The 13994-nt window shown below is 41.1% G+C and overlaps 1 protein-coding gene across 1 annotated transcript in view; it reads right to left on the reverse strand.

Moving 5' to 3' along the window:
• calcr (calcitonin receptor) overlaps window positions 1-7300 on the reverse strand; it is a 403965-nt gene extending 396665 nt beyond the window's left edge. The window contains exon 1 of the mRNA XM_041184474.1: window positions 6895-7300. The gene's annotated coding sequence lies outside the window, so the exon portion shown is untranslated. The remainder of the gene's footprint in view (window positions 1-6894) is intronic.
• Between the last annotated feature and the right edge of the window lie 6694 nt (window positions 7301-13994).

Genomic DNA, 13994 nt, shown 5'->3' on the forward strand with positions numbered 1-13994 from the left:
CGATGTTTATGCTCCACACAAGCTTCCTCACACTGTAATACAAAAATAAAATACTGCAGAAGCTGGAAATCTGTAATTAAAACAGAAAATATTGGAAATACGCAGCAGGACAGGCAGCTGTTGTGGAGAGCTGAACTTTTGCCAAAACTCCTCTCACTCTATTTCATCTACCCTATAAGGGTATCCTTCCACACCTTTCTCCCTCATGTGTTTAACTAGCTTCCCCTTACTATGCTATTTACCTCACCTGTTCCATGTGGTAAAAAGATCCATATTCTGACCACTCTTTGGGTAAAGAGGTTTCTTCTGAATTTCTTATTGGTTTTATTCACAAATATTATATTTAAGACCCTGAGTTTTCGATTCCCAACAAGTGGAAGCCTTTTCTCTATGTTCACCCCAGCAAACCTCTTCATAATTTTAAAGACCTTGTTTGTTTCACTTCTTAAACAACTCAGTGCTCAAAAGAAACGTTGAGAAATAATACATTAGTATTGGAATGACAAAGTATTGCATTCAGACATCATTCCCCAATTCACAGTGACATTAAAGATGGGTGTATAAATAAGGCAAAGGGAAGTTTGCATATCAGGTTGATCTTCAGATCCAATTGCCTAACCTGACATGTGAAGATTTCAAACTCAAACTGAAGATCATAGATCATTAAATAAATGCACGGTCCAATACTTTAGATTCCAAAATTAAAGTTTAGTGGTGCCAAGAAAAAATGCAAAACTTTATAAATCATTCCCCACTCACTTTCCATTCCTTTATCCCAAATATGGCACTTGAAATCATTGCAGAAGTAAAAAAAATGGAGTTGTTTGCAAGACGGAAATCTGCATGTGAATTTCAGATTGGGTTTTGTAAGTGACTGTGTGAATTGGATTTCTAAACCCAAAGCAAATTATTCTCCCAAGTTCCATGAAGCAGTGCGAACACACAATCAGTCTTTTTTTTTCATTATAATTTAATGACCAAGTTCTGGAAATAATTTTGGTTTTCATGTTATAGCTATTCTAATTTTCTTTTAACTTGCAAAAGTAGAATTAATTTAGGCAATTACCATTTCCTTTTTTATTTTAATTAACAAAAGCATTGTTACTCATGCCTAATGCTGGTCAGTCCCCTACAGCTTGGCCTGCTATGATCCTCTCTACTCACTATATTTTGAGTTACCCTAAGCTGGAAACACCACAGCTAGCTGAGGTACAATACATGAAATTGGCACATAGGACTGTGGAGACTTTAAAGAAAAGATTATAAAGGTATAAATTATATTCAAGATTAAGGAATCTAGCAGTATTTTACGATGCCATGGAAGCATCAAGAGGTTAGTAACAATTAATTTGAAGAAGGGGGCTGAAAAGGACTGTAAGAATAATAATAAATATATTGAAGAAGAATCAGAAAATATGAACCATTAAGAACAAGATTAGGAAAGCTGTGAGTGAATGTGAAGAAAACATTCAAAAAGCATTAAAATGAACAGTTAAATATTTTACAAGTAAAATAAAGAATAGTTTAAAAACAAGGTGGGATCCCTGAGAGGAGAATATTGTCAATTTGTAGATGATAATCAAAAAAATGGTGGCAGTTTTAAGTACTTTATGTCGGTCCTTGCTAAAGCGAAGGATATCAGAGGAGGTGAGTTCTGTGGCAGTTGAGAATGGGATGAGTGATACTATGATGGATAAAAGGAAATTTAAAATAAGTTAGTTAAGCTGAAGGAAGATAACATATCATGGCCAGACAGAGGACATTCTAGGGAAATGAGGAAGGATATTGCAGAGCCCCAGAAATTATGCTGAAGAGTTCTGTTGCCAGGATGTCTGATGGAGCACTGGAGAATGGCCAATATAATACCCAATTAACAATAATACAGCTAATTTGGGTACTTAACGGCCAGTTAACTTAATATCTGAAAGGGAAAATGTTAGTCTTTAATTGACAATTAATTTAGCAGTTTGATACAACCGACTAGCTTGCTAGGCCACTTCAGAAGAGTAAACCACACTGGTGTGAAACTGGAGTCTCATATGAGCCAGATCTGGTTGAATTTTTAGGACAATCCAACAGCTTCATTGTCACATGTACTGATATCAACTTTTTTATTCTCCAGATTTTTCAAACTGAATTCCAATTCTCTAATGGTCAAGATGAGATTGAGGATGCATATTTTCTGGATTATTAGTCCAGGACTACATTTTATTGATACAGTAACAAAATTACTATATTAACTACTATATACTACAAAATTACTATATCACCCATCTGGAAAAAACAAAAACTAGTTATTAGCATGTACAGATTTCAAATGGAACAATAGTACTTGACAAACCTCATACAATTGTTTGAGATAGTAACAGACATGGTAAATGGGGGAAATGCAGTAAATGTAATGTTACATTGGTTTCAGGAAGGTCCAGAACTAGGGGACACTGTTTTAAAATTAGGGGTTTCCCTTTTAGGGCAGAGATGAGGAGAATTTATTTTCTCTGAGGATTGTGCGACTTTGGAACTCTCTGCCTTCGGTGGCGGGGTCAAAGACCGAGGTAGATAGATTCTAGTTAGGCAAGGGAATCGAAGGTTATTGTGGGTAGATGGGAATGTGGAATTCAAAACACAAACAGATCAGCCATGATCTTATTGAATAGCAGTGCAGGCTCAAGGGGCTGAATGGCCTACTTCTGCCCCTATTTCTTATGTTCGTATGTCTTTGAAAAGGTACCATAGTAGAGATCATTATGGAAGATTAAGGGGTGTGAAATTACAGGGAGGAAGTAAACTAAATTTAAAATATGTAGAAAGGACAAATTGGAGATTAGCAGTTAATGATGTTTTTCAGATTGGTTGGGAGTGGGCCGTGGTGTCCAATAGCGTTCAGTTCTGGGCTGCTTGATGTTGAATTTTCTGGATGATTGTAAAATAAAAATATAGTTAATTCTTTAGAAACTGCAATGGCATATTGATAAATTGGGGGTACAGGCTATTAAGTGGCAGATAGAAGGCAATATTAGTATATGTAAAATATATATTCAGAGTGGAAATAGACTCTGTGTTGTAGAAGGGTTGAGAGATTTGGGGGTACAGGCTCACAGAACATTAAAGGCAGCAAATCAGGTTGATGGTCTGAAATAAAAGCTAATGGATTTCCAGGTTTTAGCAAAAGAGGAATAGAATAATAAGATCTCAATCAGAGTACTATGGGCAGTAATGGTCACAACATATTAGAAAGGATAAAAGCAAAATACTGCAGATGCTGGAAATCTGAAACAAAAACAGAAAACGCTGGAAAAATGCAGCAGGTCTAACCGCATCTGTGGAGAGAAAAACAGAGTTGATGTTTTGAGTCCATATGACTCTTCTTTAGAGCTAAAGAGAAGTAGAAGTAGAAGTGTGATGAAATTTATACTGAGTGAGGGAGGGTGGTTGGAAAGGATACTAAGACTTGAGAGAGTAAAATGCAGATTCACTGGGATATTGTGAACATCCAAATTATGAAGAAATCGAAATACAAAGGAAGGCTTGAAAAATTGGACTATTTTTGTTAGCACAACGCTAACTGCAGGGTGATATGATGCCATTGTTTAAAATTATGAATGAATGGGAAATAGAAGCAAACTGTTTCCAATCATTGAGGATTCTAGGCAAGCATCCATAGATACAAGATTAATTATGAGATTCAGAACAGAGGGCAGAAGAAACTTCTTTCATGAAGCTGTAGATCTGAGGGTCATTAGGTCAAGAGATTTCTGTCCACCTGTCATCCTATTCCAACATTTTTCTGTATTTGCTGACTTTGTTGAGTTACTTCCATTGTGGCTCACTAATAATTGCTATCTTCAGCCTGACAGCATTCTTTTCCTTCATTTAACTAACACTGCATGTTGGAAGATAGGACAAAGCATCTCTGAGAATATGTTAATAATTGGAAGGGATACCCAACACAGACAAATTTAATTACCTTTTCCTTGCAATACTGCAGACCTGCTTGGTTCAATTACTGAACTTATCACAGAACACTAACTTAAATCCAAACTTTATCTTTCTTTCAAAGGAGAATAGTCACAAGTTTTTAACCAGTCTTCAGACAATTTGATTCACTCCATGTGATATCAAGAAATGGCTGAAAGTATTGGATACAGACAAGGCTACCAAACCTGACAACATCTTGGCTGTAATATTGTAGACATGTGCTCCAGAATTGGCTTTACAGCGACAACACTGGTATCAACCTGACAATGTGGAAGATTGTCCAGGTATGTCCTGTCCACAAAAAGTAGCTTAAATCCATCCCAGCCAACCACCAGCCCATCAGTCTACTCTTGATCATCAATCAGCAAAGTGCTGGACGGTGTCATCAACAGTGCTGTTAAGTGGTACTTTCTCAGAAATAACCTGTTCACTGATACTCAGTTTGGGTTCCATGAGGGTCACTCAGCTCTTGACCTCATTACAGCCTTGGTCTAAAAATGGACCAAAGAACTGGACTCCCAGAGGTGAAGTGAGGGTGACTGCTCTTGACATCAAGTCTGCATTTGACTGAGTGTGGCATCAAGGAGCCTTAGCAAAACTGACGTCAGTGAGAATTGGGGGGAAAACCTCAAACCCAAAAAGGGAGATGGTTGCGATGATTGGAGGTCAATCATCTCAGTCCTGGGTTCGATGATAGTTCTTTCGTGTGGACTTCTGGAAGTAGTTGTCTCTAATATGGACCATCCTGCAGTTTTAACGATTTTTGAACTTGGGTTTATATGGGCAAGTTACGAATTATTACTGTATATATTTCGTCAGATAGAAACAAACAATCAGAATGTAAGTGCTATAATTAACAGTGCTATAATGTAATCAAATTCGTAGCGTTAAACTGGTACAAAGTGAAGCGACACAAAATGTACAATCGTGGGGAATTCAAGTGTATTAAGTAATTTACGCCACAAACAGTGTGACAAACTTCAGAGGCCTTTTGGAGTCCCTGCACAGCGCTAGAGTTTGGGCTATGACCCGGAGTTCGAGTTTTTTTTTCACATAAAACCTAAGTATTTGCAGTCAGCCATTAAATACCTTTGAGCCCATTTGTTCAGAGACTCCTCAGTACTTGCTGCTGCTGAAGCTCGTTCGTTGAGTCAATTACCTCTGGGATGGGCATCTGGCTTCATGGCAAATCTAAGCATCTAAGAGCGGCATTTTGCACCCCAGATACGGGCTGCATCGTTTCAGTAAATAACAATCAGCTAATTTATAAACGTCCTGTTTGCATTAATATTGGGGAAATCATCGAGAGCCGTTGCAATTTTAGTTGAGTTAGATATTGCCTCTTACTGTGCATATAAGTGTAGTTAGCAATGTGCAGTACAATTTTAAATATGTTGACAACATCCGCTCTGCACTGTGACCCTTCTCCCATGTCCACAATTTGCATTTTCAGAGCTGCCTGTTGTTAATCCAGAATTTGATTATCAGTAATTAACCTCGGGAAAGGAATCCTTATGAGGCAGGGGATATCAAGGTTCCCATGCGGAGCTGCTCCAGATATCAGCAATAAAACAAGTTTACACCGTTCATGTGGTCTTTTACACGAAGTATCCTTAACAGCTCGTTTTGTTCTTAGTTATTTGGGGTGGGTTTAGAAAGAAAACTTTTGATCTTTCGCAAGATGTAGGATTTTAACAAACTGATTAAATAGAAAAGTTACTTATCCTTACTGTGGGATTGCGTTGGGGGTTTCCCCCCAATATGCACTAGCGGAAGTTCACAGACTGTTTGGAAATCAGTCTGATGCTTTGCTTTGATTTACCGCCGAATCTAGAACCAATCGAACAAATGGACCAATAGGTCAAATATTAGGCCATCAGCGGGTAAAAATCGGGTCCATTGGCGGAGTCCATATTCAATACAAAGGCCCTCACAGAATAGGCACAAACCATTGCCACTTCACTTACAATACAATCAGTGGCAATCTGACAGCAGACTTTGATTAGATAAAGAAATGTGCAAATAAATGTTTAACTTCAAATCTATTTTGCAATGTACAAATTTTCCATTTTTGAAGGCGGTGTTCAATATTCGGTCCGCTCGCCATCAGACCTTTTTGGAAAACCGTTTTCTCCCCCAGCATTTCCACTACATGCAAAACCTTCCCTTTAGAGACAACGTGACTTTAAAAAAGCGTGCTACCCAGAGTAGACACAGGCTGCCAGTGAATGGGGCGTATACTTCATTATAGTAACAAGTATTATTGGTAGACTTGAACTTCTTGCTTTATATATTCTGCTTTTCTTGAGGTAAACTTTTGGAACAGAGATAGATCCGTGATCGCAAAGATCTGCTAGCCGGGTGTAAAGTGTTGTTCGGACCGCATTTCAGACACCCTATATACACACAAAACAACCAGGGCTTCCATTTCAGATGTAGTATTAACTAATTCAATAGCCGCTTGAATTGGGCAGCAAGTGTCGAGGTAGATAATCAATGGACATTTGCAGGACAACAACGCGTAAGGCGGCGATATGCAGTTCTGCTCACGGATCCCTTTCAGTAACTGTACTGGGGGTTTCCCGAGTTTGATTGCTTGTTTTGTTGTCTTTAAATTTCTGCCTGTCGTGCCTGCAAGCCAACAGCTATATCCCAAATGCTTTACTAGTTTTCCGAACCGGTCGGAGTTTCCCCATTTGTACATAAAATGCTCGTTAATTCTCGGCTGTAATGCAAGCGTGGCTCGGTCTGTGCTCCGATTGCCCCCATTCGAGATATCTGGCAGTGAAAATAAACCTTATAAATCACCACAATCTGAACAGGACTCACAGTAGAAACTGTAACTGCGCTTCCCCCACTGATTACCGTTTTATATCATTACAACAAGAAAACTTTAAGAAAATGGAGACTCGATACCTATTGGAGCTTTGCTCGGGAGATGCGCTGAGTTGTGATGACAGCTCTCAGATGGAATCAAAGCTATTATTAAAACTGCATCTTTCTTTCTCTCGCTCGCTCCCCTCTCCACAGATGAAAGATCCCAATTGGTGTGAATGTTCCTTCACGGAATAAAAGATAGCTGAGATCCGGTGTTCCGTGAGGTTCCTGTAATTCCAATCTTATTAGCTATATTCTTCTTGTTTTTCTCTCTCCTTTTATAAGATCCCAGTTTCGATCCAATTGGGTCCCGCTCTGTGAAAGGCTGACCTGAATGAATGACTGTGACTGGAGCTTTCTCGTCTCCTTGCCGTTGGTGTTGCCTGCAGAATGTGACTGACCTCTCCCCAGTCTGCCTGCAATTCTCAAGCGCCCTCGCTCACCGCAAGCCCGGCAGCGAGAGCTGGAACAGTTTTACATTCACATGTATGAACACCACGGGGGTTTGTTTCTCTCCCATCAGCTGCTGCCCGGCTACTGCACTGCTCTTGGGAGAGAGCCCCGCTTTCTGGCAATGGCTGCTAAGCAGTAATGATGCGGAGATATTAGAATTGAAATTGTATCCCAATAAATAGATTTTCATCACTGAACTACAAGGGCTGGGATCCGCATAATGCAATTGTGCTGATCTGCCGTTGCTTGAACACCTTTGTTAAATTATTTACATGAATACTTAAAAAGGATGATGTGGAATCACGTAGATATGAAATCATTCGGGATACGGGTTTAGATTTAGTATAATAGACGAGCTTAGGACAGTTTGAAGAACTTAGTAGACTTCTGGTCGATGAACATTGCACTGGAAGAGTGAATGGGCTGCGGATCCTAACCTGTTCTTTATTGATGTATTAGGCTCCGATGGTTACCAATAGTTGTATGTTTAAGAGAGATCTACATTAGTGAAGCGATCCGACCTAAACATGTGTTTTTAGTGAATATGTCAGTCATATTTTGAACAAGTGCATCCAGTATAAATCAGCACCAGGCATATTTCAATACTGCCCTTATTTTATTGCGGGCGATATTTAAACGTGGCATCCAGGCCTACACTGAGCAAGTTACATTTCTGTAGTTACTCCTCACTGACATCTTAACTGGCAAGTTATACAAGTCTCCCTTCAAAACGGAATTCTTCATAATATTTCAAACACTATTTTGATGATATTTCAAAGGAAAACTTCTTTTTAACTTTTCACAGGTGATGCTGGAGAGGAGAGCTGTCTTTGTGTTTGCTTTCACTTGCACTGTTTATATATATATATATATGCATGTCAGCTATTGGCCCTTAGCCAGTGCCAGCTTATGTTGCAGATATTGTGTTGGGATTGTGGTGGGTAGGAAATGTGCAGGAATGCCAACCACTTGCAGACATCAACAATATGCATGTTTTCTCCAGCACTGTTAGGATAATCTATAGCCCAAACACCCAAAGCCCCACCCCGCTGAGAGCTAAGCATGCAGGGGAGCTCATCAAGGACAGAGAGGTAGCGATTACTCACTGGAGAGAACATTCTGAAGAACTCCTCGATCGAGACTCTGTCTTCGACTCAAATATCTTCAACCCTATTCCTCAATACCCCGTCCAACTCAGTTTTCATGCTACCCTGATCTAGGGTGAAGCTGAAAAAGCCACTTGACATTTGAAAAACAACAAAGCCCCTGGAGCAGACGGAATCTCAGCTGGAATTCTGAAACATGGTGGAGATATGTTTCTGGCATGGCTGCACAACCTCATATCCCTCATCTGGGAAGAGGAATGCATGCTGGGGTATTTCAGGGACACTGTGATCATGACTATTTTCAAGAAGGGAGACAAATCCAATTTCAGCAACTACAGAACAGACAGGAAATGGTTCAACCTGCACCATCTTCAAACCAAAACCACTCCAATCTCAGTCATAGACCTTCAGTAAGCAGAAGGTGCTTTTGTGCACTCTCACTCAGGGACTAAGCTTCAGCTAATTGTCAACTCCTTCTCTGAAGCATATGAGAAAGTGGGCCTTTCACTAAACAGCTGAAAACAAGGCTTCCTCTTCCAATCAGCTCTCACAACACAATACCTCTCCCCATCAATTAAGGCCAACGTGAGATCCCAGAAAAATCTGGGTGTGGACCATTTTGACGAAGGCAGACATAGGCAATAACATTCATCATCGCCCCCAATGTGCCAACTCAGCCTTCAGCCAACTGAGGCAAAGAGTATCTGAGGATCAGGATCTCAAACTCAAGACTAAGGTCATGGTTTACCAGACAGCAGTGACCCCCAAGCTCCTATATGCTCTGGAGACTTGAACAACTTTCAGCAGGATCTCAAAGAACTGAAGAAATGGCACCAGTGGTGCCTTCGCAAGATCCTCCAAATCCAATGGTAAGAAAAGTGGTCCCACTGCAGTGTTTTCTCCCAAACCAACATGCCCAGCATCAAGGCGCTAGTCACTCAAAGCCAGCTCCGCTGGGCAGGACATGTCATTCATATGCCTGATGTTAGACTCCTTAAACAGCTGCTCTACTCAAAATTCAGTTGTGTCTTCAGACTCCCAGGAGGACAGTGGAAATTCTATTTAGGGATTTCCTCACAGCATCCCTGAAGATGTCAAACATCCCTGCCGACTCATGGAAAAGTCCCTGGCTTGTGGCCCGCCAAAATGGAGAAGTTTTATTCGGCAAGGTACCGAGCACATCCAGAGACTTTGTTGGAATATGCAGAGACAAAGACGGGTGTCAAAGAGAGAGCACACAAACTTCCAAACAACCCATCCACACAACCCTTCAAGCTCCACCCTCTGCATGTGGCAGAGTCTGCAGATGGAGCATTGGGCTTGTCAGTCATCTCAGAACCCATGGAACTAGATTGGAAGCAAGTCATCCTGATTCTGAGGTCTGCCTAAGATAGAGTTGGGATTGCTGTTACTGAGCAACCGCCCCCCACCGCCCCATACAACCTTTGTTAGTCCCCAGGCCTGGTTATTTGACAACAGCCCGTCTTCTTTACTGGGTTGGAGGACCAAAGATTTCTGACTGTCCTAAACCCGACCAAACTGGAACCTTTGTAAAGAGCGAGCTCTTGATACCGACTCACATTTCCAAGTCTTCTAGTAACTCTCCCATCTCCGTTTTCTTCTGAAGAATATTAGAATGAGAACCCTTCCAACTCGTAGAGTATTAAAGAGCTGATTTTAAATCTTATTGCAACCTGCACGCCCATTTCAATCATTACTTGATTTTTGAAATACTTTAAAACAGCGCAGCGTATGTTACAAAATCTAAAAACTTTGACTTTACACGCTGTGGGATCTTTATACGATTTTTACACCTCCAACGTTTCTATGAATACATATACCCAGTAGTTATTACATATCAGGGTGGACTTCAAGTCAAAGGATTTATTCGGGCGAGTCAGTACACCCATTCTGCTGGAATTTGGAAGGACTTAATAATTCTAGATTTAGATGTGCGTGCACACCCAACAATAAATAACCATATGAGATTAAATGATAAATAATTTCAAATTGAAGTTTGGAAGAAAAAGACCTGCGGGGAAGCTTTGTCCGAGGAAGGCCCTCTTCCACCCGCTGCAGTAAGACGTGTACAGCTACACACCGCAACTTGCACCGCTCGGCGAAACTGCACAGCTTTTCACCCGAAGCGGGAGCGCCTCAGACAGCAGTCTTCGGATTTCATGACCCGGCAAACGTATTGAAACTGGTCTAACCCTACAGCTGGAGCAGAATTTTGTCCCAGAGGGTTTTTAAAAAATATATGTTCTGTCCGCAGCTTTTAAGGATAGAGTCAAATGGTTCTTTTGAAATAAATATTCCAAATTGTTTTATGATTCTTGGCAAAAAATGTTAGTCGAGCATTTTTGTTACAAAATAACACAAATAAAACAACACGCCGAAATGGTCTCTGCTGGGATTTTAGTTTATTTCAGACGAGTTGAGTCCAACTAGCACTAAAAGGCAACAAGAGTCTTTTAGAACAGCAGTAAATCACCAGGCAAGCATCCCAGCAATGTCCTGCAATGTTATGAGGGAGGAGGGGAAACCTGATTAAACTGAGTGAGCTGTTTGCTTATTTATGATCGTTTAGAGCAGGCAATCTTCTTGAATTAAATAAGAACACTAAGAAGCAAAGTGGGTAGTTTCACTCTGCTGTGCCACAAAGCTACAGCGCAGGTTCTCTGTCATTTTTTATTCTTCGTTTTGCCGAGAACTGAAATGGCGACTTGTGAATTGGCCCGAGACACCAACCAGAAACACCGTCTTCAAAACACCGCCTGGTCTGTAAGGCCAGTGTAAATGCGATATTCCTAAATCGGTGCTGTCCAATACACTGCCACTTAGCATATGTGGTTGATTGAGAATTTAGACGTGACTAATTACATCTTTGATTAGTAAATAAAAATGAGTAATAGATACTGTTCTTGGGCATATTATCTCAGTACTCATGGTTGGACAGGCTATGTATGTGGACGTTAATTTTTTTTGTGTTAGTTGATAAAGTGGTAAAACAAAAGGCAGACAATGCCAATGCTTTCTAATCATAGTGTTTGCTCTTCTTCCTAGGTTACTGTTTATTGATTATCTGCTAATGGTGTGTAATTTGGATAAAATTGCAGAACTTCAGCACCATGGAAACACCAACAACCTTGCATGGAGAGAAGAGCTTCCCACAGAATAAAGGAAAAGCCATCCAATGACAAGCAACACCAGAAGAACGCCTTCTGGCAAAGGGCAAAGCAACATCCACAGGCTGGATAGAAAGTCAGGGTGGGTCTGGTGGGGGTCAATGCTCTCAGAAATTACACTGGTGAAGTAGGACTCACAACCCTTGGACAGAAACTAGAAGCCTCACCAAAGTATTCTATATCTGATTAATTCATGCCAGAATCCAAACTTTGATGGAAAAGAATGACTGCAAAGTTTCACACTGAAGAGAGGTGCATGTGTGGTAAGTAACTATCTATGTAAATACATTTACCTGTAGTGTGTGTAAGGCTGTTCCTACTGAAATTAGTGCAAGTGGCTAAAATTATATTGCCAGTGATTGATATTGGGTAACAGTGTAATAAACTAAACATGGGGAGTCAGGGGATAAGTAGCAGAATGAATAACAAGCTGGCTACAAAACAGAAAACAAAGTGTTAAAGTTAGCTACTCAGCTTGTCAAAGAATAGGGCATAATGTTCCACAAGGATCGATGCTGGGACTGCTGTTCACCATCGATATAAATGTTTCGGACTCATGAATTGGAAGTACAATTTCATTATTTGCAACGATACTAAATTGGATGGTGTAACTACAGCTGCAGAAGAGGATTGTGACAAAACACACTTGCAAAGTAGGCATCTAATTGGCAAATCACATTCAATAGATAATTGTGAAATAGCACATTTTGGTAGGAAGAAAGTGAGCATGGAAAAGGGCTAAAAAAAATTCACTTGCTCTTGTTTACGGATACAAGGGCCTTGATTTGGCCTGGTCCCATTGAATCAGGCAGCATGCAGAATTTGTCTTGCCTTCTCATTTGCCCAATTGTAGTATGCAGCCAAGCACGACCAGCACTGCTGACTGGCTGCATGCTCAACATGTGACCTAACAGCATACGAGGCTAGTACATTCCAGCTAACCTCCAATTTGCCCCTCTTAAAGGAGAGCTGCATTACCTGAATAGAAACTGCATCTGATTACCAGTACTGCAATTGTCTGAAGGTGGAGCACCAGGGAAGAGAGAGGGCTTCCAGCTTCATGGATTCAGTGCTTGAGACATTGGTGATGGAGGTCAACAGGGGAGAAAGGCCATGTTTTCATGCATGGGGTGAGGTAGGTAACAAGGCCATCAACGAACAGCCTCTGAGTGAATAGGAGCAGTTAGCCAGGGAGGTCAATGCAATCGCTGGCCTTCTATCCAGCTTCACCTGTTCTACCCCCCTTAAACAGTATATATTTCACCACATTTCTACTTCTCCTTAGTTCTGAGGAAGAGTCATACAGATTCAAAACATTAACTCTGTCTTTCTCTCCACAGATGCTGTCAGACCTGCTAAGTTTTTCCAGCATTTTTGTTTTTGTTTCAGATTTCCAGCACCTACCTGCTGTGAGCCAGCTCAACAGAGGACATGCACTGCCATCAGGGACTCAGATGAATACTTTGATGGGGCAGCATACAGGAGAACACTGATGAGGAATGCTGGGTGCATTGACTGGTCTGCCAGACTGCCTCCTATCACTCAGGAAACATGGAGGAGTCCAGCTACAATATGGCAAAGGACATCACAGAGAGAGCTTGGAGCCTATCCTTCCCAGGGTCGAAGCACAATGACAGCATTTGCCAATTTACTGCACAAGTGGAAGCCAACCAATGTCTCAGCACTGAGATCCTTGCTTGCTGCCATCTAGGCCAGACTGTGAATAGGTGTTCTCGGATAGCCTGTTCAGAACAAAGGGGGCCCTTTGCATCCTCCCCAATTTCTTCTCTTCCTCTTTCTTCCCTCAAGATGGTTTCCATGGATGTCTGGTGGCAATGGCTGTACCCTCATGTGGTGAGGTTGTGAAGGATCTAGCAGATCACCATAAATGTGAAGATATGCTCCAGTGAATACTGTAGGGCTCCCTTGAGTGGTCCAGGCAGCAGAACTGTTGCTGAGGTGTTCTACTCCATAATATTTCTGTTGGCTGCATGGTTTATATCACATGCCTGTTGTCCTTGCTTGGTCAGGTAATGCAGGGAGAGCTCATTAGCCAGGTGTAAAGGGTATATCCATGGTCTCTGAGCAGCCAACCTGTGGTTCTTCTTGGAGGCCTGATATGGCAGGAAAGGCAGACTGTTTCAGGATATAAGTATTGTGGCTACAAGGATAGAGGCATTCATTGATCTAGTGGTTGGTGTTATGGACAGGAGAGGGTTTAATTTAAAACAGACCTGATTTCTCCTCTCGCCACTCATCCGTAAACAGAAAGGTGGTTTTGATTTTTGATTTCCTTCTTTATAAGTAGTGGTGCATTTTTCCCCAACCCCTCAGTTTTTGAGTGGTCCAATCCTCTATTAATAACCCCATCGCAACTCAAGATAAGAGTAAA

The sequence above is a fragment of the Carcharodon carcharias genome, chromosome 3, assembly GCF_017639515.1.
Source record: "Carcharodon carcharias isolate sCarCar2 chromosome 3, sCarCar2.pri, whole genome shotgun sequence".
NCBI classification, from domain to species: domain Eukaryota; kingdom Metazoa; phylum Chordata; class Chondrichthyes; order Lamniformes; family Lamnidae; genus Carcharodon; species Carcharodon carcharias.